Consider the following 15947-nt stretch of genomic DNA (forward strand, 5'->3'; position numbering starts at 1 on the left):
ATCAGCTGACGGTAATTAATACGCCCTGCTCATTATAATGCAGTGTCGCTCAGGATTATTGAAAAACCCAAAAACTTTGAACGGCACTATAACTGTGCTCGTTACCTAGAGACATAAGATGTTAAGACTCATTTGCTCAGTAATTTCACTAGCCACGGCGCCCTTCAGACTGAAACACAATATTGCTTACACGTTACTGCTTCACGGCGTAATAAAGCGCCGTTGTGGTACCCATAATCTGGCATCCTATGCAAAGGAGCCTCTCACTGGTAAAGGCCTCCACTAGCTCGGAAATGTATTAAAAAAGTATGTATGAAGTGGAAGATGTAAGCTCCGCCCACTCACTTCGAGGACTGGCTAATGGGATATTGTATGTAAGCATTTAATAGTCTATGGTGTGATTTGAGTTAAACATGATCATTTCACATGAAGGTAAACTCCAAAATCGTGTTTTATCCCGTGTCCTAGAATATATTTTCCATATAATCCGCATTGAATGTACGAGTTTTTATGTCTGGAGCCGACCAGAACTAAAAATTTTTAGATAAATAACAAAAATATCTGGCAGTTTGGTTCATGGTTATATTTTTGTTGAGATGATTCCAAAATTTATTTTATAAAACTTTATTTTATTTGGGACATAAAACAATTACACACAAAATGATTACATTAGAAAAAGAAATAACATCAAGTAGTAGCACTAAGTACATACGACATTGTCCGGGGATTAATATAATATTATAAACTGTTAAAACTTACATACATACATTACATACATTGAAAAATATAATAAACTATGTCTTAACCGCAAGGAACTACCTGTAAATCAATTGCTAATAATAAAGTCAGTCTTGTTAATCTCCTAGTTCGAAGTTATATTAATTCGTAGGATATCTCAATTGAATCATATATCAACTATTGAATGAAGTCTTCACAGATGTAATGATGATCTCTTGTCTTAAAACATTTGACTAGAAAAATTATCGCCTCCAGCAAAACGAAGTGATCTTCAAGTATATTAAGTGACCGGACGTTACTTAACTACCAATCAAAAACTAACTTTCTATTAAACACAATTAGGCAATTTTTCACTCGATCCTATCTGTAATTTGCATCAAAAATTCATTGAACAGAATTAAGGTTCTGATAACATAGCTAAAGTAATAACTGAATGGCCTGAAGCGAAATAGACGAAGTTACCGAATTATTGAGTGTTTAAAGTGTTTATTACGAACCCGTTTGTTACAACAGTGTTTACTATTTCTTTTTATTTAGATGATTGATACATTGTTTTAAAATATTTTTAACTGACTTCGAAAAGGAGGTGGTTCTCCATTCGATTGGTATTTTTTGTATGTATGTACACCGATTACGCTGAGATAAGAATCACGAAAATCGATTTTATAATTCGATTTGCGTGATTCTTCTTTTGTTTGATGCGAAATGTTTGCCATTTTTAATTTGACATAGTTTGGCCCAGTAGTTTTAATTTTATGAATATCTTTGTTTACGTGGATGATGTTGTTATAATTTGTGTAATGCTTCTTAAAACAAAAAACAACGAAATCTTATAGTTTGTATTTGTTTTGAACATGTTTCTAACATGATAATTTATCTATTTTATTTATTTATTTATACTTTAATAAAACGTCGTGAGCAAATTACAATATTAAAGTAAGTAATTAATTACAACAATATGTCTTAGATGTAATATTTCCTGTCTCTTGAAATAAATATTATTTCATCTTTATATCGAATATTGCATTTTGTTAAATTATAATATCATGTAGCGTATTGTCAAAAAGTTTTGTATTACCGGTGTTTATGAAATAAATAAACATTAATATGTACAAATGTGTATGTGGATATTATCAGGACTGTTTTTTTTTAAATATATCTTGAACACTTAGAAGAAAATTTCTTTATGGTGAATATATCTAAGCCTGGGAAAGATGTGTGGTATAATTCTTCAGTTTTGACAGATAATGGTCATTAAACTCAATAATGAAGCAATAACTGGTTGAATCCAAGCTTTTTAGTTTTGACTGTTTTATGTTCTAATTAAAATTCCTTTAAACAGCGGTGTTCATGAAAGCAACACTCCAAGGCTTATCTGAAATATTTTCCTATAACATTACAGTTCCCATCAGAGTCGTCGGCTACCGTTCGTCAATCTTCAATAATTATATTTTATGGTCAATTATATCATTGTCTAAGGTCTTAAACGTGGTATATTTGACGATTCGGCGCGGACCCGTGTTAGATTAGTTTTACAGCGCTCATTCATGTGACTGGGCCCCGAAAATAAATATTTATTTATTTAATAATAATACTTTAAAAAATACAGACGTAGACCAGTTACACTTATTAAAAATATACATATAAATTAAACTCATATACTACATTAGTTTCAGAGGTAGCAAAAAAACATATTAATCTAAATCTTCGAACAAATCCCAGTTATGATTGGTAATTACAAGAAATGCATTTAACATGGAGAAGTGCGCGGTATTGGTGACATACTTCGCGCATATTATTTCACCTATAATATATATAAAAAAAACTAATATAATAAAGAGGTAAGGTTTTTGTGGTTAGGGGGTATGTGGTAATACCTGGATCTACTGAAACGATTTATAAAAAATTGTTACCAATACTATACTACATTAGTTATGACTGTCATAGGCTATATACTAATCCATATTATGACAAGACTTTTTCGTGGTATACGGAGTTGCAAAGTAAGTATCAGCTCGAAACATTTGACAGCGTGCAACGCAGAGCTGCTCGAAATATCGGGAACCCCGTGGTCTGTGAACGGCTGGATCACTTCGCGCTGTGTAGCGACGTCTGTGTGTCTCTATCGCATTTATCACGAAGAGTGTTCCACCTTATTCCAGTCGCCGAATTACATCTTGGCACGATACGCCACAAATTAGGATATCAACTCCACCATCTGGATGTGTGGCGTTCCTCCACAGTGCGGTTTTCAAAGAACTGTCTTTCACGTTTTACAAAGCTGTGGAATGAGCTTCCCTGTGCGGTGTTTCTGGGACGATACGACATGGGTACCTTCAAAAAAGCGCGTAAACCTTCCTTAAGAGCTGGCAACGCTCTTGTAATTCCTCTTGTGTTACAAGTGAATATGGGCGGCGGTGATCACGTAAAATCGGGTGACCCAAACGCTCGTTTGTCCTCCTTTTCCATAAAAAAATAGGTCAGAATAAAAAACGGTCGAACGGAAATGTTTTTTACGAACGCTGCCGGAACGATGATGATTGTTTTGTATATAATATGCATGTATATGCATATGCATTGGAACACCCACTAATAGTAGTGAATAGGTAATTTACCAGTGTAACCATAGGATTATACTGGTAAATTCAGTGACAGATAGTAAAGCTTCCCAATAGAGAAAGAATTTTTCAAATCGGTTCAGTAATTTCGTCGCCTATTCAATGCAAGAAAACAAACAATCAAATCTTACCTATTTATAATATTAAGTATATATTACATACATTTGTTATGTTGTTTATTACTATAGTTCATAGTAAATGTTTTTGATATGAAAAAATAATAGTTCTTAAAAAAACAATGTTACTCAAAATAGTCATTTTAGTGGCCACAATATATTTCACTGTACCACAATCATGCCTCTGTATTTATTGAGTTAATTGGTTGTAAATCGGCTTAAGATTGTTCTAAATGGGCAACAACGATTTTGTGTAGTAAAACTCATAAACCTCCTATACATTCGATGTTAGTTAATGGTGTATGATAAGCCATTTATAGTATAATTGGGCTAACAGCTAATGTGTTTCTATAGACATTTTCGTCTTGTTATAAAATTAACGCTAATTAAATGTTTAAGGATGTCTGGCGTCGATAGACCAACGTTGATAACTTTTTGATGATTACCAAACCAACGTTTTCAAGGGATTTGTTTGATCAAGATCATCAGAATCATAATCTACATACTTCTAATTATTGAAAGTTTTGCCCATTACAATATGAAATATTACTTATTTATTTACTTTTTTTGCAACTTATTCTTATTCTTAACTAATAAAAAATATTATAACATACAATACACATTATAAAATACCTACATAAATTATGAGCACGTAAAGATAAGCGAAATCTCAATCTTATATTTACATATTTAGGCCATGATTACGAAGTATCGTGCACAGCTTGTATACCTATATATTTATATATCAATACTATAAAGTTTATAGTATTAATTATAAATAATATTCCCAATAGAATTAACACTAACAGCCAATTAGATTTGATACAGAAATAAAAATATCTATTAAGCGCGATCAAAGCAATTTTGTTAATTGGTAAAAAGCATAGATACTTAAAATACAGAACGTCACGTATCAAACTTTCCATGAACAAATTTTTACTCTGTCAATTTTAGATTCGATAAGGTTAAGACAAAAACAACGAAATTCGCATCATTACCATAATGCACGGGAATTTTGTCGACGTTTGTCGACATAATGCTGGTAGCATTAAGAAAGCAGTTTTAAGATTATTTAAAAATTTATGCTCCTTTTGTATCGTTAAAAAAACAAAAGGTGTAACGATATTAGGTATTTTTAATAGAAATACATTAGTCTCAAGATAGAACAGTGTTTCACAGGCGCTATCCGATCGATTTTTTTCTTTTGAGGAACTTTATTCGTATTCTATGATAGTCTCAGGGAACCTTAGTTATGATATATTATGATTGTGTCTGCTAGGAAGGCCTTTTTTGAAAAGTTCCCTTTAATAAATAGACAGATAGAAATGTAATAATCAAAAAGTTTTAGCTGGGTCCACATTGACTGACGGCTACAGAAACCTATGAGATAAAAGAGAAAAGGTATGTATGGCCAGGAAAGAGAATGAAAAGGTAAACGTTTTCTCTATATTTTTATATATTTCTACTCAGTTTTTGATGATGGTTGTGAAAATAATTTTGTTTTCGGGGTAAAATTAGAGGTATTTGATATTCATAGATAAATCAAATCTTAAGTTATACATTTTATCGTCATTTTCACAATTGATATCTTAGAACCATGTTATATTATGAAAAAGTGGCAGCTCTAGGATTCTCGGAATATTGATATAATTGTCATTGATCTTGAAACACATGAATGGAATAAAACTGGTTTACATTACTACTGCGTTATTATATTATTATCGAATCTGTTGATGTATAATGCATTTCACATAAATACACCTCGAATAAATTAATTAAGAGGGATATGTTAACCATTAGACTAATTATTAAACGAATACATGCGAGAATGTTCTTATACTCTCTAAATTATTTTTAGTTTAATCTGTTCACATGTGTGTTTAGTTTATGTGTGTTTTCGAACACACATAAACGATGATTTCAAGGAACTTGAAGGAAGGAAGGAAAATATTTCCTTAAGCATACACTACTTCAGTACTATAGGAAAGTACTGCAACTTTGTTTGTATTTTATATAAAGATTAGAAAAAACTGATATTTTATTTATTAATAAATTACTGCTACTTTTTCTCAACCTTTCAACTTTCTTTCAACGAAGTGGCGGTAAATATTAAAAGAAAAGAAAACTTTTCAAATTCATAAGTGTCATTTCTCGAACAAATGAATTGAATTGAATAAAGTGATTTTGAATTGAATTGATTTTTACACTAATTAGCAATTCATCAAAGGTAAACAAAGAAAAAAATTGCTCGACATTTAGAAATAATTTCTCAAGAGCGTTTCGGTAAGACAATGAATTCGAAACAGTTACAATAATTTTCCTCTAGTTATTTAAAACACGAATAATCTCTTCAAATGACATAGCGGTCTCATATTTATCTAAACAATTATAGAAATAATAACGGGCAGGTGCTAGTACGTGGCGTGTACCAAATTTGTGGTTATTATCTTAATATTTATAACAATAAGAATACCGTTTGTTACAATTGTAGCACTGCATGTAAACGACATATCCATATTATTTGTATCTTTTTTTCTATATAAATTACAATTCTATTTACTGTGGTACATAATATTGAATAACTTAATGTACAATTATTTTGCTCACACCAGACAGTTTAAAATGTTTTTATAACTCCCATGAATTGATGTTTTAAAATTGATTCTACTTGTGTATGTGAACAAATAAATTCTGCCTGACATAAACATAACTTAAAGGGTATCGCTGTGATAATAATTTTAAACTTCATCTTAATAGTATTGATATTAAAGCATATTATTTATTATTGAATAACTTTTACTGCACACCAAAGTAATAATTATATACCGTCTAAAAGTAACTTTCAATATTGATAACAGATTATTTAACTAATTTATTTGGGGTTGCATCATATTATCCGATATAGTTAAGGATTAAATCAAATTTAACGTAAACTTTAACACTGACTTTAACATAGATTGCGGAATGTGTTGAACCATCGTATTCCTTGGCATAGTTAAAAAGTGAAATATCTAGTCAATATCGAATATTTATATGAAACTTTTGACAGGTCGCTATATAGCTATTTAAAATTAATAATAGCTTTAACCGACAAATATTGGACGATTACTGTTAACAGTTGATGTTATAACGTCATTGGAAATTTTTAAACTGGTGCAACACATTTTTAGCTTAACCGGAACTTTAACATGTTTGTTATTGCTAAAGTAAGTAGGTGCAAACCAGCCTTAGAAACTAAGAATAAACAATATTAGTAGGAGTGATCTCTTGTGCCTTTGTAAATATTTGAATCCCAATTAATTTTGTATCTGTTTTTTTTAATTCACTACTCTGTAGTACTTCGAGCGCGTTGATGTCTTATGTTGCTCGTTGCTGGTACTTGGTTGAATAAGGTAAGAACATTAGCGATAATCCGAAAGGCAAAACCGAGGACTTCAATATACCCAAGTATTTCATACAACCTGTAAGTTTCATACAGCTACAGGGTAAATAAAAATTAAATTAATATTATAATTTAAACAAAAAAAAGGTTTGTGTGTTCTTATGTATGCACGCAAGAAGTTATTCTTCTTTGGCGTAATAAAACAAAAATCATTAATATAAATAGCTCGTGCGATTTTACGTTTGTAGAAAAATCAAAATTGTAATAAAGACTGTATTAAATACAACCAATGAAACGCATGATTAACTTAAACGAGGTGTGATTAAATATTATTAAATTATTTTTAATAATTAGAGATAACTTTTTATTATTGTAAAACTTGTATAAAAAAAAATTATATATTTAAATTTATTTAATTCACGTCCATTGGTTATGGTTCAGTAGACTTTTGAGTTACAAGAAGTTTGGTAGCTGAAGTATGATACAAAACGTCTAGTTGGCCACTTCATGGTGTCGAAATTACGTGACGGTGTGCGCACGCATCGTATAAATTCATTCTGATATTTTTTAATTAATCTATACTAATATATAAAGCTGCAGTGTTTGTTTGTTTGTTTGTTTGAATGCGCTAATCTCTGGTACTACTGGTCAAAATTAGGGATCCGTAATAAAATTGCTATTTTGCAACACAAGGTGTAAAATCGAAAACCTATTTTTGCGTGCGCTGCAAAAACTATAGACAATAGAACAAAATGATGTACAGGCTATAATATAGGCAATATTTTATTACTTATAAAACTATCGCGTGAATTATACTTTATATGGCAAAACAACGTTTGCCGGGTCAGCTAGTTAATTTTATAAATATAATTCAGAGATTATTTTTTTTGTAATTGGCTCGTATCCTTTCAGTATAATAATAATATAATCCTTTATTCAGACAAGTTATACAAAGTGCTATTAATAAAGTGCTATCTAAGGCCTATTATAATGTGAAAGATTATTTGAATGATAAAGATAGTTGGAATTAATGTTCTAAATTTTGTTAATGAATATTGTTATACTCATTCGAATGCTATTGTAACTTTTGTACTTCATCCTGACTTGCACTAAATAACTTATAAAGTATTACAGTGAATAAAGATTTTTGACTTTGACTTTGGCTTTGCTTTACTTAACCTAGAATATTTATATTTAAAATTAAATTTAAACTCCCTCAACAACCTTGTCTGTTTGCCTTTTGTTGGCAAAGACCTCCTCAAATTTCCTCCATAAACTATGCCCCGCAGTTCTGGTCCATGTGCCACCTGCCACAGTTCTTATTTGGTCCACCCATCTTTGGAAAGGCCTACCCCTTTTCCTGTTCATGAGACCTGTGTACCAATTCATTAATGTTTTACTCCTTTTTCCCTATCCTTTCATTAGCCAAACACAAACAAGTGCATAAGATGATAAATGAGAAAGTCATTTATTTTCATCCATTTAATCTGCCCGTTTATATTTCTGGAAAATAAACGAAACTGAGTCGGCCAAGCTGACGTGTAGTATTATTTCCGTTGTCTGAGATTTTTATACTAGAAGTACCTCATATTTATTAAAAGATAAAAATTTTGAATACTTACGATATTATGTTCAGCAGAACAAAATGCCTAAATTCAGGATGAGAGCTAATTCAGCGCTGGATCCTATCTTGTGGTTTGTGATAGTTGAAATGAAAAAGATATATTTATCTATAGTTTGGGCCCATCGAGTGATAGATAATAAATAGTTAGCGAAGTTAATATTTACTGAAATAATTTCTGGAAGAAGAAGCCAAAGGATAACCAGGTTAATATTTGACGATCAAAATATTATACCGGTAAAATATGAGAAGATAGAATTTATATAAGGTAAATTTGCAAGAAGCGAAACTGTATTGCCTGTTCTGTCGCTGGTGTGCATTAAGATAAGTATGTATTAGTTGAGGAGGTTGTAACAAATTCTATAAAAGTAAGAAAGTTGAATAACTCAAAAAGTTCTTACAAATGGGTAGTCTTTTTTTGCTTGCCTTCACCTTCTTTCAGTTGAAAAAGCACCGTTGAGCTTCACACTAGGGAATTCTTAAGGCTAAACATGCTATATATCTAGTTGCCGCTTAGAATTTTCAAGAATCTTATGCAGCTCCGCTCTATAGTAAGCTAGACGTACCAGATGAACTTCGTGTCATAAAAACTCAGTATCTTTTGGCAAGTAATAATAGCCCAAACTTCAGTCGTGTATTAATAGTATATTATTACAATGGTCAGCAAAAGATGCATTGATGGACGAACGTGTAAATACTTACATACGTATCACCATCAATGCCTGCTCGTGGCCAAGGCTTGTCTAATACTTTTCTCAAGCAATGAATTCCTGAATTTCAGGTCGCTTTAAAGTATGTTCAACACACTTAAAATTATTGAACAACAATTCATTTTTCCGCGTTAGAGTGGTCATTTGTTTTCTTTCAGTAAATAGCTTTCTAAGCAAGCCAGTTCAAAATTTAAATAAAACCTTTGATAAGTTACTCTTGGGTGCCATGTTTTGGAGAACACGATCATTCCATTTTTGAATTACACGATAGATACGAGTTTATTATGTAATTTATTATATGTATAGGAACCACGACAGATATGGTTTTTCATACAAATTTGGCCGGCAGCTGCTTGCTTGTTTTTGGTTAGAACACCAATATCTCGACAAAGGTTGTAAAATAATATAAAATAAGTAATAGTATCGTAACGTTAGGTACCCTAAACACGATCTCAATGGAAGGAGACATGATTACCATAATTTCATCGCTCCACGTGTCCGGCGACCAACCACAAAAACTGGTAATAACTACAGCATACTGTGGTACAGTCGGGCTGTAAAAATATTTAAATATTATTTTTGACTAATTTCAACTAACTTTAAGTTTCTCACTTAATTTAATATATTTAGGCTTTTCTACCAAAATGACACCATAATCAAAGTTAATTATTTGTTTTCAAATAGACCTAAACTAAGCGTTTTTGAATTGTGATTATAAATATTTCTGTTAAATTAATATAATAACCATATGTTTGGAAAAGAACAATTAGTGAGAAAAACATACAAGAAATAATAAGAATGAATTATTTATAGCCTTTTCGTTGCTTGTAAGCATAATAATTTATATATTAATATTATTATCTATAGCATAACATAAAAATATCCTATGCAGTTAAAGTTTACTATGTCAAATGTAATTTTAGAATTTAAATTGTCTGAATAAAAGGCTTAAAAATAAAAGTAAATAGTGCAAGTGTGCAGTGTTTGTTGCTAATTTGTTATCAGCATCATCTCTTTTAATATTTTTGTATTTACTCTTGTAATCCCAAATATTATGAGATTTCTTGGGTGTTTATTTCACCAAGATTTGTCTTGAACCAATGTAACACGAATGAATGAATTCTGCATCGAGATTGGAGAAATTCAACATCTCCTGAAGATGCCTTGTGTAGAGGCAAAACACGAATTGGACACAAATTTTAGCAGAATTGACACTCAAACTCGTAACATTTGGGTAATTATAGATTTCCGCAAACACCTAATGCAAAAAGTATTCTTTACTCTTGTCTTTAGACAACAATACTGCTTACATGAAGTCATTTCTAGGGCACATGCCATAAAATAATGTTAATTTAGTATTTTTATACATCGTCGAAAATTTTATTTTTTCTTGTTGATAAGTTACAGAGACATGTGGATGTCTAAAGACAAGTTAAGAATTAATTTTGAGAGATATACTTACTTTCACTATGAAATGATTTAATATATTGACATAAAGTAAATAGAGATTCATGCAATTCTATCCTTAATAATTACTTATAATGCAGTTTTAGTTTTCTAGACTAGGTATAGAATACTAAACATATGGAATGTTTTATAACAAACTTTGAACAATATGCGAGAAGGTGTAATACAGATCAGAAGATGAGAGTCACAAAATTTTGCAACAAAAAATTCAACAAAATTATTAAATTGTATTTTGTGCTTGATTGTACCTCAGGAGTACTGCTAGGGGCGGCAGGCGCGAGCTACTGTATCGTATAATAGCTTTTTTCTTTCTACAGCAGCTTGAAATGGCCCGTCATATTCTGTTGCCTCACTACATGCTACTTTTCCTCAAATCTGTACCTCAGTTGTAGTTAGCTCGAGGCAAATGTAATTGTCGTTTAAAGTGATTTCATTGTTTGACACGCGAGTGTCTTTCAATAATTTCTAACATCAACGATAATTGTAGTTGACCAGTAAAATATGGTTAGGTATGGTATGATGAAATTTGACAATTTTAGTTTTACCAAAAGTATGGCTAATATTTAAAATATCAATTTAATTATTATTTATAATAAAAATTATGATAGAATCAATAATATGAAGAACAACTGCTTTAAGATTTATTGCGTTTGTGGTTACTTAAACCATTTTTCAGTAAAAATATGAATTATATAATATCCATCAAATAGGGCCCTTATATAATTATTTTAGTTTTTCATGATGCACTAATTATACTGATATAACATTTTAAATAACAATAAACTACACAAAAAGCATTTATAGAATAAGTGACCTGTTTAAAAATTTTTCGTCTAAACTTAATCCTTAAGCAAAAAATAATCCTTAGGTTATTAGTTAATTCATAAGTTATTAGTAATATTTTGTTATATAATACAAAAAAAAAACAGTACAGTTGATCGTAGGTGATAAATAGAGTGTATCTGTGAGAAAACTAAGCGCTTTTGAATCCTCCATCATATGTTGAGCTCGTGAGACGAACATACAAGAAACTCAACAGCCACTCTTTTTAATCATATTTTACAATCAAATGTCTGGAACCACTGGATAGACTTTCATGAAACTTTCACGAATGTCTCCAGCTTAGTCAGAGTAACCTTTAGGCTAAATTCGATCAAAATCAGTGCATGGAGAAAATATTTATATTTTTGTTTGCATGCTTTACATTAAAAATACGCATTCACACAAATGCACCCTAATATACGTGAACGGAGTCACGGGCACAGCTAGTAGTTTATTTAGTCTAGTTTTTGTCTCTGTTGGTATATTTCTGTAAAGTATTTTAAAATGACTTTCCTATTATTTTTATTCAAACCTATTGTTATTTTATTTGTATGATAACTTTTGAAGATTACTTACCTATATACTATTATGCTCCTTAAGTAGATAAGTGTATTTATACCAAACAAACATTTTATTTTTATAATTTTATTATTTTCATTGCCATTGTTTATAGTAGCAGTAGACTTGAGGAATTGGATATCTATTTAATTAATAAATATTTAATTCTCGAAGTCTGGCTTCTACGAGTCTTGGAGAATACCAGAGATAAGAAGTAAAATTGCTTAATGTCTAGACACCATTTTTGATTCTTTAATGTTAAAATTTAAATCAACTTAAACCAAATAAACTTTTTCTTCATTAATCATTATTATTAATTATTAAAAAGTTAAATTTAAAGATAACATAATATTAAGATGCACCCCCAGTGATAACCTCCAAATAATAGAACTTTCTTTACTCATCTATTGTTACACGCAATATTACCAGCAAAATAAAACAAAGCGGCCATGTATAAAAATTGCAGGAGCCGTCAGCTAGAAATCATGTGACATTATGATTACCTATCATAATGAAGAATAACGTATGGGGTAATCTTGAAGGTGCAGAGGATTTTGATCGTAATCTTGGGAGTGCAGGAGGCAAATTGGTTTGGAGGGGATAAATCTGATGGCTACTGATACGGAGGCTGCCCAAGGCACGTCATTAACGCAGGTTCGATACCGGACCATGGTTATTACTCTTCAGTCTACCATGCATTATGAAAATCTAGGACTTTCGAGTGTGATCATTTTATTAAAATTTATAAATAAAAATTACTAAAAAATATTATATGTATTTTATCATAATTTTTACTGCATTTTTATTGTGTTTAGTAAAGTATAAAAGTTAAAAGTAACAAATGGTAACAAGATTTAATATGGACATAGTGTCTTACTTAAAGATCATAAACGGCACATGTCTAATCTCTATTTCATAATTACAACTCTTTTCAGATGCGGAGAGACTAAATGATTTCAAATGCAAATATCTATGTGTTTTTATATTTCCTTATATCTATTAAGCCTTATTTTAGTAAGTACAAATCTGTTATTATCCATCACAGATAATTTTAGAACTATTAAACAGTACACAGCTCACAATCATTTCTAAAAGTATAATATATTGATATTTAATTAAAAAAAAAACAATAATATGCACACACAACAAATTCACATTTTTATAATACCGTTATATATATATATAATTTCGGTTCAAAAAAAGGATATAGAAGATCGGAGTCTTCTGGCACAGGTATTTTTAAACTTAATATAGGGCCCCAACCCACATATTACGTAAAGTAATATTTGTCAATAATGAGATTGTTTTTTACATTTATATAAGTACAACTAATAATTAAGTCATGGTTACCCTACAAGTGCATTATGCAGCAGGAGCCAAGAAAAAAATATGGTTGTTCTTTTGATTACCAGAGCTCGCGTGGACGTTATTGTGGCATTCGACATCTCCGTAATACATGGTTACCGTCTTCCTGTCTCGCCATCGCTTCGTGCTTATTTTAATTTGCATTGATCATGGTTATAATACATTCCGTGTTGCCTAATGGTTTGGTATGGCTTACGTTAACGTTTTCAACTGTATTTTTATTATAAATTGAAACAATGAATGGAAAATAGATGAATATAAAGAATAGATTCAAATGCGATATTAAAGAGAAAACTTCTATAGCCGCGTTGGGCTCTTTGGTAGGGGAAAGTCTTATGGGTTCGCGTCACCGACATGCACATGACTGGCGTATGTGATAAATAAATAATTATAAAAAAATATATTAATATAATATAATTTAGTTAGACACTTTTTGGATGGGTGAAATCTCGTGAGTTCGCGTCACCAGTGGGAGGCTCCTTTGTACATGAAGCCGGCTAGATGATAGGTACCACAACGGCGCCTATTTCTGCCGTGAAGCAGTATTGTGTGAACATTACTGTGTTTCGGTCTGAAGGGCGCCGTAGCTAGTGAAATTACTGGGCAAATGAGACATAAATTAAATAAATTGAATGGACTTAGTGAATAGTTCAATTTTTCTACCGTGCATTGTTAAAATAGTGTGTTTGATTCATATATTATTGAAAATAAGTCTTGAAAATAAATACAAATTTTTTAAGCATTATAATATTACAAATTTTAATACTAAAAGCTATAAGTTTTCACTGCTAACGCAGTCTATATAACTGCCAATTTTTTTACCGTCTTCTTTTCATGTGGATTGCCATATGTAAGTAATTCTGAAATTTAAAAATAAGTATTATTCTTCAACAATTTAAAGACATTTTTATGTCAATTATATTTTAAAAAGGACATAGTATTTTTATTTTGTAATGCCTACGTAATGCGAGCGTGTGGTGCGAACCAGAATAGCACCACCCCATCTCCTCCTGTGGGTGTCGTAAGAGGCGACAAAAATATACATTGGCAGCAGCATCTTTCAAAGAGAGACCCACCATCAACTGCGATCGTCAACCCGTCTGCCCAAATTGTTTTTATTTGGTTTTTCACCAAAAAATATATCTTATAGTTATTATGATGAAAGCGTTCCAAAGAAGGTTAGTTTTAAAGTAAATCTTTTTTTCCAACGATAACATGTTAAGAAACAAACATTCATAGAGTCTCACAGCTTTCTTAATTAAAATTAGAACAAAAAGTGTTTATCTTTTACTTTTAAGATAGTATAAGTGATCTGCGTCTAGTGTGTTGTTATTCAAGACGGCGTGTCCATGTTACACGCCGAGCGCTAAAGTGAACGCACGTCAAACTGCGAGTAGCAAGCCTCACTATATCTTCAATTATCGTGCCTTACTTAAATACACGGTAACCGTTCATACAGGTTCCTCAAAGAGTATGATTAACGCCGATATGTCATATTGTGTTTGAGTTTGATTTATTACGACATTTTATTAGTATTAGCATTTACGTTTCGAGAAATAGCTGATCGTAAGTGACGTAGCTTCACTGTGTGTCTTCTATCGTATTTATCAGAGATGATGGAGCTGTTAGACCTCATACTTTCTCCAAATCTCAATATTTCGTCATCCCCATACCGAAAACTACCTCTCTAGCTGGATGTGTGGTTGTCCTTTCATAAAACTTCTGGAGACAGTCTGGGGATATGTTAATAAAAATAAAAAAAAAAACACTTTAATTTCCACACCCATTAAGTTTTATGTTTAATAATTAGTATTGATTCCTAGGCTGTGCAAGATACACACACATATAGTGATTACATGGATATTAATTTTACGTCTAAATTATTTCTATGTAATTTTAGTGAATAAAAACTAGTCATAATAATTATATTTCTTGTCATATATAAAAATAATTTAATACCAAATCATTAAACCATTATTACTTGTTGGCATATATGTTTTTATTATCATAAACTAATATTTACTTTGTGAAAATTATTGAAGCATGGGGTAGGTACCTGTAGTTGTTTAAATTTAATAATTAATTAAAATAAATATATAGGTAATGCATTAATATAATCAAATGTTGGTATTTCTTAATAAATAAATAAATTATTCGTGTTTACTGCTAGCATCAGCATACAGACAATATCTGAAGGACCTTACTAGTTTAGTACTAAAACAAATTCGTCAAAATATGGTAAGTACGGAAGTTGGCTTGTTTTGATTGGATAGTTCAAAGATTAAGATATAAACACGAGACAACTCATTAGTATCAAAGGATACTACTTTATCAATATTTATAACATTGTAATGGAATAACAAAGAAAACTGTTAAGTGTTACACAAGTTATTTAATATAATAAAAGTAGTAAACGTCTCATTAAAGTAAAATATATCAAATATTGACCCTTAAAATGCTTATGAATTTAATTTAAAGAAGAGTCATATCTGGTGAAGTAATGAATCTATGACGTAAGTTTTTACATACGCCACTAAAGTACCGATCACG

This window comes from Leptidea sinapis, chromosome 14, assembly GCF_905404315.1.
Source record: "Leptidea sinapis chromosome 14, ilLepSina1.1, whole genome shotgun sequence".
Taxonomy (NCBI): domain Eukaryota; kingdom Metazoa; phylum Arthropoda; class Insecta; order Lepidoptera; family Pieridae; genus Leptidea; species Leptidea sinapis.